An 8,691-nucleotide genomic window follows, 5' to 3' on the forward strand; every position below is an offset into this window, starting at 1 on the left:
ACATACATCACGACATTCAATGAGGTTCCACATTCAGTGTAATGAAGGGGAAACCCGATCTGAAGTCGGGAGTCAGCAAAAGAGGCAGCTTAAGAAAGATCTTCCCCATTGACCCACTCTTCCTACTTACGTGACAAAATGCATAGCGACAACACGAAAAACGCTAGCTTGTGCATTGTGGCACGAACGCTTCACTGACGTGCTATCAGTCAGCCCAGCCTAAATGGTCCGCGCACTTCACCCGACCGCCCGCCTAGCCGCACAGATCACGAACGCCGGCGTTTTCCATGCGGCACGATCGCACGGATGCGCCGGGGTCGTCGAAGGATCAGCTGCGCTAGTTGGACGCTTCTGATTGGACAATGACTCAGGGTATAACCAATCATCAGAGACCACGAGGAATATGCCAGCCAATCGCGCACTGGCTGGTGTACAACGGAGCGCCCCGTTTGATGCGGTGGTCAACACAAGAATCGTGGACGGAATAATCAGGGGCGGGGACGTCACTTCATGTACTTTTAAAGGGGCGGGGGGGGGGGGGGTAACTGAGTTCCCTTGAAATGCTGACTCGAGCCCCACGAATAGTCTTTTGAGCCCCTCGGTGTATATCAGAAGAAGAAAGACTGGGCCAAATAAATACAGAACAATTATCTAAACCACTGGTGTAATGGGTGGCAGCTTAGGTACACAAACTTATCACTTAGTATCATGTCAATTTTGTATCACCTAGTATCCTGTAGGTACCCAGTGTTTTTGTGGTACGACCTTCATATGCTAAGCCAGTCTGAAAATGCTTGACAAGTTTTTATCTAATAATAGCGCGTGGATTGGAATAAAGCATTGTTCCTTTAGGCGCGGACCATTTAGGTTGGGCTAACTGGTCGCACGTCAGTGAAGCGTTCTTGCCACAATGCATCACGTGCTGATAATTACGTGCTGCACAGCAACGGTTAGTGGTTGGAAATCGATAACTTGCGGCACTGCGCAGGGTACCTTGGTTGGACCGGTTGCATTCTAAGTTATGTTCAACGGTGCTGCTTCGGAGGCACAACACCGTGTGAAATATGCAGATGGTGTATCAATGTACGAAGCGTGTTCAATTGACCGAAAGGACGAATACAGTCAGCTGCAAGACAAAACTGACAAAGTATGTAGATGGGCAGCTGCAAATAAGATGGTACCTAATGCTGAGAAGTGGCAGGTAATGCACGTTTTTACTGCTAAGAAACCCCTAATATTCCCGGACGTCGCAATAAATGGGATCATTTTACCAATTGCTAGCAGTACTAAGCTTTTAGGAGAAGCGTTATCCAGCCATATGACTTGGCAGGCACATGTTGATGAAATTGTTAAGAGGGTCTGGAAGGCTTTATATATGCTTCACGTCATGAAGAAATTCCGTCCGCCACAAGATCAAACGGTAAAAATTTACATTACATGTGTTCGACCACTGCTTGAATATTCCGCGACGGTTTTTCGTTCCGGACTCGGAGCGAGTACAGAAGCGGGCTCTCGAAATCATTGCCGGGTATGAAGAGTTATCAATGGCCTCTACAGATTATGAAAATGGAAGCACTTGCAGACAGGAGGGAGACGCTGTGCTTACTGTTTGGACAACAAATCTTGAGATCTCCAGAGCATGGAGACATGCTCCCACCATCAAGAGAGGCGATCTCGAGAGAGGCGAGAGAGGCGATCAAGAGAGGCGGGAAGGAACACTCGACATGGTGACACGTTGCAGACATTTTGCTTCGGCGCAAGGATGCGTGCCATATATCACAACTCTCGTAAACATAAATAACATTGCATTTAGCTGAGGGCAAGCCCTCCACCACACTCGCCACAGTATTTGTAAAGGCGTTCAATGAGTTTTAAAAGGTTACTCTGTGCCTACGTGCAATGCTTACCCGCGTATTTTATGAGTAGATACTCGAAGCCGTATCTTTATAATGTGCCGTCTGTCTGTCTGTCTGTCTGTCTGTCTGTCTGTTCTGTCTGTCTGTCTGTCTGTCTGTCTGTTGTCTGTCTGTCTGTCTGTCTGTCTGTCTGTCTGTCTGTCTGTCTGTCTGTCTGTCTGTCTGTCTGTCTGTCTGTCTGTCTGTCTGTCTGTCTGTCTGTCTGTCTGGTCTGTCTGTCTGTCTGTCTGTCTGTCTGTCTGTCTGTCTGTCTGTCTGTCTGTCTGTCTGTCTGTCTGTCTGTCTGTCTGTCTGTCTGTCTGTCTGTCTGTCTGTCTGTCTGTCTGTCTGTCTGTCTGTCTGTCTGTCTGTCTGTCTGTCTGTCTGTCTGTCGTCTGTCGTCTGTCTGTCTGTCTGTCTGTCTGTCTGTCTGTCTGTCTGTCTGTCTGTCTGTCTGTCTGTCGTCTGTCTGTCTGTCTGTCTGTCTGTCTGTCTGTCTGTCTGTCTGTCTGTCTGTCTGTCTGTCTGTCTGTCTGTCTGTCTGGTCTGTCTGTCTGTCTGTCTGTCGTCGTCTGTCTGTCTGTCTGTTCTGTCTTTCTGTCTGTCTGTCTGTTCTGTCTGCTGTCTGTCTGTCTCTCTCTTCCTCTCTCCTCTCTCTCCTCCTCTCTCTCTCTCTCTCTCTCTCTCTCTCTCTCTCCTCTCTCTCTTCTCTCCTCTCCTCTCTCCTCTCTCTCTCTCTCTCTCCTCTCTCTCTCTCCCTCTCTCTCTCTCTCTCTCCTCTCTCTCCTCTCCCTCTCTCTCTCCTTCTCTTCTCTTCTCTCTCTCTCTCTCTCTCTCCTCTCTTCTCTCCTCCTCCTCACTCTACTCTCTCCTCTCTCTCTCTCCTCTCTCTCCTCCTCTCTCTCTCTCTCTCCTTCTCTACTTCTCTCTCTCTCGTTCTCTCTCTCCATTACCCAAGCGCATTCCCATCACTCAAAATCATTTTGCCATCTATATTATCGCTGCTTCAAGATACCATGTGAAGACATAGCTACATTAAAGAAACAATTGTTTTCATTCCGTGTATTCGAGTCACAGGATCACTTATTCGCTCGAACCTCGCATTCACTCTCGTCGTGAATACATTGGTGTTGGGCTGTACTGAAGTACGGCGCGATGCTTTCTAAAAGGCGATGTGGGAACGGTTGTCTTACATATACATGAATCGAATGTATCTTTCCTTTCTACTGATTCTATCGTTGGTTGATTCACTTCCAGCCGTGTTTTGCCAATGTTCGGCAGGTACTGGGCAAGGCGTGACATTAAAAGTGCACAAGACATCGTACGAAATTCGCCAACTCTTTTGCCTGAGGGTGTGCAAATAAATCGAGGTCCAGCAACTTACACTGATGGCGCGACCGTAACTATATAGACCGTGGAATTTCACAATGATAAAAAACGCAACTGAAACAAAAATAGAACACAGTGTCCACAGGATTCCAGCTGAAGGTCAAAGTTGGTCCTAATATGGCACCGAAAAGCGCAATGGATGTCAAAAACAATACCGTTGTTCGAATTAATGGTGTCATGCATTTATCCGAGTTTGACTGTTTGATTGCTTTCTGGGTCACTGGTAATACCTCTTGACGGAGATGATAAATAAAGGGTCAGTTTACGGACGTCGCCTTTCGTCGAACCAGTCCACTGCAATGAGTGGAATGCTCGCAGAAAGAACGATATTGCCACGTAGACACACCAGGCGTCATGGTGGAAGGCCAACTTCGGTAGAGCGCTGAAGCTACACTGACCATATTCGCGATGTGGCGAAACGCAGACAGGTCCATCTTCTAGAATAAGTGTTCGTATATGGCTCATCCTTTGACTTCATCGTGTAGGCCTAGTCACAGGTACCCGATAATCATGTAGTCGCATGCCACGGAAAGGTCCTTTCGTACTTTTTATATAAGGACCGAGGCAAAATGGATCCATTGAACGCCCAGTATAGCGTTGGGATGGTGGGTTCAGAGAGCCGGCAATAACTTACACTCAGCACGGAACCAGATGAAGAATCAGTCTTAGCAAATTTTTTGTTCACCGTACTGTTATCATTTTGCAGCTTAACCCGACTTGGATTAACGATGCCGCGCCAAAGAAAAGAGCGTGTTACCGAACTTTGTTTACTCATGAGACCTTGCACTAATGTACCTCTGGGTTCAACTCGAGGTAAAACAATATTAGGTTGGTACTCCGCCATGGGTGGGAAGGCCCAAATGTATCTAATGTCTCATAAAAGAGACCTCGAGGCGGGTGAATCAGTAGGGTCGATATCATGGTTGGGGTGTGGGCAGAAAAAGCGTCTGGGCTCACGTTTGACAGGTAAAAAAAAAAACATGTGAGATGTGCCATCGTTAATGTTTTTAGTTACCCTCGAAATTCATGAAATTATTTTTAGTTGCCGGATCAAGTTGCCATGTTGCACCCTCTATCACTACTTCACAACGAGGATCAAAGAAGGCAGTCTTGTGATGGCGAACTTTTTCTTACGCTTTTGTAATATTTCAAGAAAAAAATATTAGGGCCCAAGCCAACATGGCGGGGGGGGGCAGGCCACTCACAAAAGAATACATATTAATACCCATACTTAGAGTCGCGCCGCTAATAAAATGTCCTGAAATGAGAGGAAACTACACAATTGGCAAACCACTTTATAATTTGATTCGTTTTTGTTTTGTCCGTTAAGTGTAAGCCAAGACGCTTTTCCAGTGGCGAAGCGTGATATGGTTGCTACTGACCCTTCCGTCTCTTGGAGGCTCTCTTATTCCAAGCGACATTCGGTCGTCTACCAATGGTGGCTACGGGCCTAACATTGCTTTACTTAAGTGAGACCCGAATGGCCTAGCTGTAAGGTCTCAAATACGACCAAATAGGGTATCATAACTTTTCGGGAATGTGCGTTGTCAAAGTTCAGTTTATAGGTCCAGTTCTGCTGCAAAATGAGAGACAATGCAGAAACAAAAATCTTGCCGGGACGGATTTTTAATCTGATTCCGTGCTGAACATAGCTTATCGCTTTGAAATTATCGTACCATGACTGCAATTCGTCTTCAACACATGCATTTTGCCTCGGCCTTTTTCCAAATAGCACGAAAGAACCGTGTCATGCAACTACACGACTGTCTGCCATCCTGTGACCAGGCTGACACTGTCAAGCCAGCGGCCAAATGGCCGTCGTTGACTAGTCACCTATGAGCAATTATCTAGAGGGCGAATATAGCACCACGTGTTTCTCCACATCATGGGCGTGGTCAGGGGCGGCAGCTCGGCAGCGTCAGCACCAGTGCGGTAACCGCAGAAACTCAGCTGGCGCTAAAAGGCACGCCAAAGACAGATAACACTGCCTGTCGCGAGCCACCCCGCGCCTCCCCAAGACTTCACACGGTAGCCGCCGTTCGTAAGGTCAGCCGTAGCGCGGAACCGGAAACGACGGTCACCTGATCGCCTCCCCCCCTCCCCGCCCAGCCACGTGCTCTGCCCCACCCATTGACCGGATGCTCCTGTGGAAATGGAGCCACGCTGGCCGCACGTCCTCATCCGGTATTCCCGCTCTCACCAGGTCAGCGACGTATTGATCGACCTAATTGTCACGCCCCTTGTCAGCCGCCGGGTCAGCAACCGGTCACCCCTTTAGTCTCGCCCGCGTGTGTTTTTTGCATGTTTGTATATTACATCACGTACCATTCATTGGAATGGGTTTTCATGAGCAGAGCTTAATGGATAAAGGGTCCCAAGTATTGATGAGAAAAGTAAGCAAATGCGACATTGAACTGACATACTGAACGACGAAACCTGAGTATCGCGTTAATACATCCTGCTCATGCACACACAAAGTGCTATCAAAACATGATTCGTCGCTTCTATCGTTCATATTAGCACCGCAAACCAGTCAAATGACCATTCAGATGACCAAATGACCAATGACCATGCCTAGGGCTTTCGCGCACGGCTTCTGATAGCGAGTTAAAGGGAATGTTTTACATTCGAAGATATTGAAGCGAGTACAGATATGATCAAACAAACTCGTTATCATTATTGTCGTGGGGTTAGGAACAGGGGGGCCAGAGGGGCCATGGCCCCCTCACTTTTCAAGGTGTGGGGGGGAGAGCAGCAGTGTTAACTGTCCCCCTCCCCCACTTTTTGGATTAGGTTTTGTTTAGCTTACTTTGCGCCTCATTTGAATATACGTGCTGATTTACCTGATTCACCAGACATCTTTTTCCAGATGCGCCATCTTTTTCGTTTGCTTATTGGTTATCACTTAATGTGAGCCGCGGGCCGACGCCACGCAGCATATGGAGACTGCAACGCCGGGCGTTGAGGCTGTTGTTGCTATGGCTTGCGAGCGCGTGTGTTCAAAGCCAAATTACATAGTTTTTATCAGTAATCAATTCTGACTGAATCTTGAACATTTTAAGACGAACATGGATCAGCCATGTTAATACAAGCTTAGAACCCCATTTCATCTACAATCTATGCTCAGAGATTCCCCAATATCTCTGAAGAAAACGGAAAAACACGGAACTGGAGCCTGTGTGACAATTATTGGACCACCTTTGGCGATCAGGGATGCTTTTGCGTCAATGAGGGTTCCTGTGCTGATCCGCGGCCAACTACGCGGGTCAGAAGGCCTCCCGTGTCAGGGAGGGGAACAATGTGATATGATATATCCTTCCAATGGCCTCCGGATCAACCAGGAGATCCCGCCCTGTGTCGCTAGAATGACAGCCAGAAGACGTTTCACGATGAGACGGAGTGGCCATTCAGCTCTTGACCGGAACCGGTAACGTGCCCTTGGTGTTCTGCTGAAGGGGCCTCTTGCCCGGAAGGCAACAATGAGCTTAATTATTGTTGAGTAGAGTGGAGGTTTCATTATTGTTGAAAAGAGTAGGTCGAGTTAAATTCACAAACAACTAACAAGGCCATCCCACGTTTGCCTAAGAGCATCCATTTTTTCAGAATGGATTAGTGAAAAAGTGCATCAAAAGGTTTGAACATGCCCGCCCGCAACCTCGAGAGCAGGGACAGCGATAATCTAGGTTGCAGCTTCCCTAAAACTGAACGGCGTCGGCCACTGCATGTGCCATCAGACGGCGGAAGACGTGCTAATCTGTCTTCTGGACAGATCAAAAGTTACAGAAACACGAAAAATAGAGAATCTACCTTTACCCTTCCAGTTTCACCACCAGACTCCAGCACTACTTCGCGGTGCGCGAGCCAGTCTGTTCTTTTCATCAGTGTAAAAATCGCACACGTGAGACATGCGCCCAGGCTGCCCTGTAGATGTGAGATTTGATGTCCTGAAGTGTTCAAAGTTACTTCTTTTAGAAGCACCATTATTTTCGTCCACCCGTTGGCCACGCCTCAGTATAAGCTGTTGAGGCGACCCTGCGCGGCCCACGGAGACCGCAACGCCTCGCGTCGATGTCGTCGATGATTTAAACTAAGATTTGCCAGTACGCATGCCCAAAATTAGGTCAGAAAGCCTTGATTACTAACAGATTCAAGTGTTCAAAAGCAATTATTTCAGAACCGTTATCATTTTCGTCCACCGGTGGACCATGGCGAAAAGTTAGCCGCTAAGCTAGCGCTCCGCGGGCTACGGAGACTGCAACGCCTGGTGTCGAGGTTTTTGTTGCCGAGATTTGCGAGCGCGCATGTTAGAAACCACGTCATATGAATTGTATCACTTATCGATTCTGACTGAATGTTAAGCATTTCCAGATAAACATGGCTTGGCGATGTTAACACACATTGTTGACCACTCGATATACAATCAAAGTTTTCACCCTCAAATTTGGATCAAACATATCGATCTACAATCTACCTTTGCGATGTCTTCAATGTCTGTAAAACGCAGATAAAACATGGAAAAAACTTCTGAATTCTATCGGTCTAGGAGAAGTTCACTGAGCCATTGCAAATTAAGGGCACCGGTGATTTATTCCATGCGGTCGTTAAACGCTTGATTTCTGCAGTTCATTGACCTTAACACGCGCTCGGGTGGGGGGCCGCATTGACTCACCCCCCGAAGGGTTTCCAGAATGGTTTGCGAACGGCGCGGCGCAGTCATGCCATGTTTTTAGATGTTCTTTGTAAGGTCGTTGACCTATGGCAGGTCAAATTCAGGCCATGGTTTCAGCGAGGTCATCTTCTAGGGAACCGTTCAATCTGATGCCACAATAGAGTGTTGGACGAAGCCATACATCTTTTAGATGTTTTCGTAGGCAACACAGGTATTAAATGAGGAAATTACGTTGACTCAAGTTCAGGTATAAAGGTCAGACCAAGGCCAAAATCAACCTGTTTTACTACTCTAGGGCTAGCTGTATGAGTTAGTTTCTGGTGCTCATTTAGAATTTATTGATAGCAGGAACCGCATGAATCTTCCATGGACTTCTTAGAGTTCAGAATAGGTCATTGACCTAAAATGACCCAGGTCAACATTTTGTTTTTAGAAACACACTGCCTAGCAAAATCTTGCTTATTCAAATGCAAAACTCAGGGCAGTCTTGTATGATTTTGGTCACCATGACCTTCAAAAGGTAAAACAAGGTCACTGACCTTAACTGAACATGTGACCTTCTGCTTAGAAAAGGTAGTCTAGGTTCTGGGGGCACTTAAGAGACCAAGCTGGAATTTGACCTTGTTTGACCTTATTTGACGCGAAATTCACGACCTAGGAACCTTAAACTTTAACCTAAGTGAGTTCACGTACAGGTCAACGCACCCTGTGAATTTGGTGTCTCTGGCTCTCTCAGTT

Source organism: Pollicipes pollicipes, unplaced genomic scaffold (genome assembly GCF_011947565.3).
Source record: "Pollicipes pollicipes isolate AB1234 unplaced genomic scaffold, Ppol_2.1 Scaffold_6686;HRSCAF=7923_pilon_pilon_pilon, whole genome shotgun sequence".
In the NCBI taxonomy this organism is placed as follows: domain Eukaryota; kingdom Metazoa; phylum Arthropoda; class Thecostraca; order Pollicipedomorpha; family Pollicipedidae; genus Pollicipes; species Pollicipes pollicipes.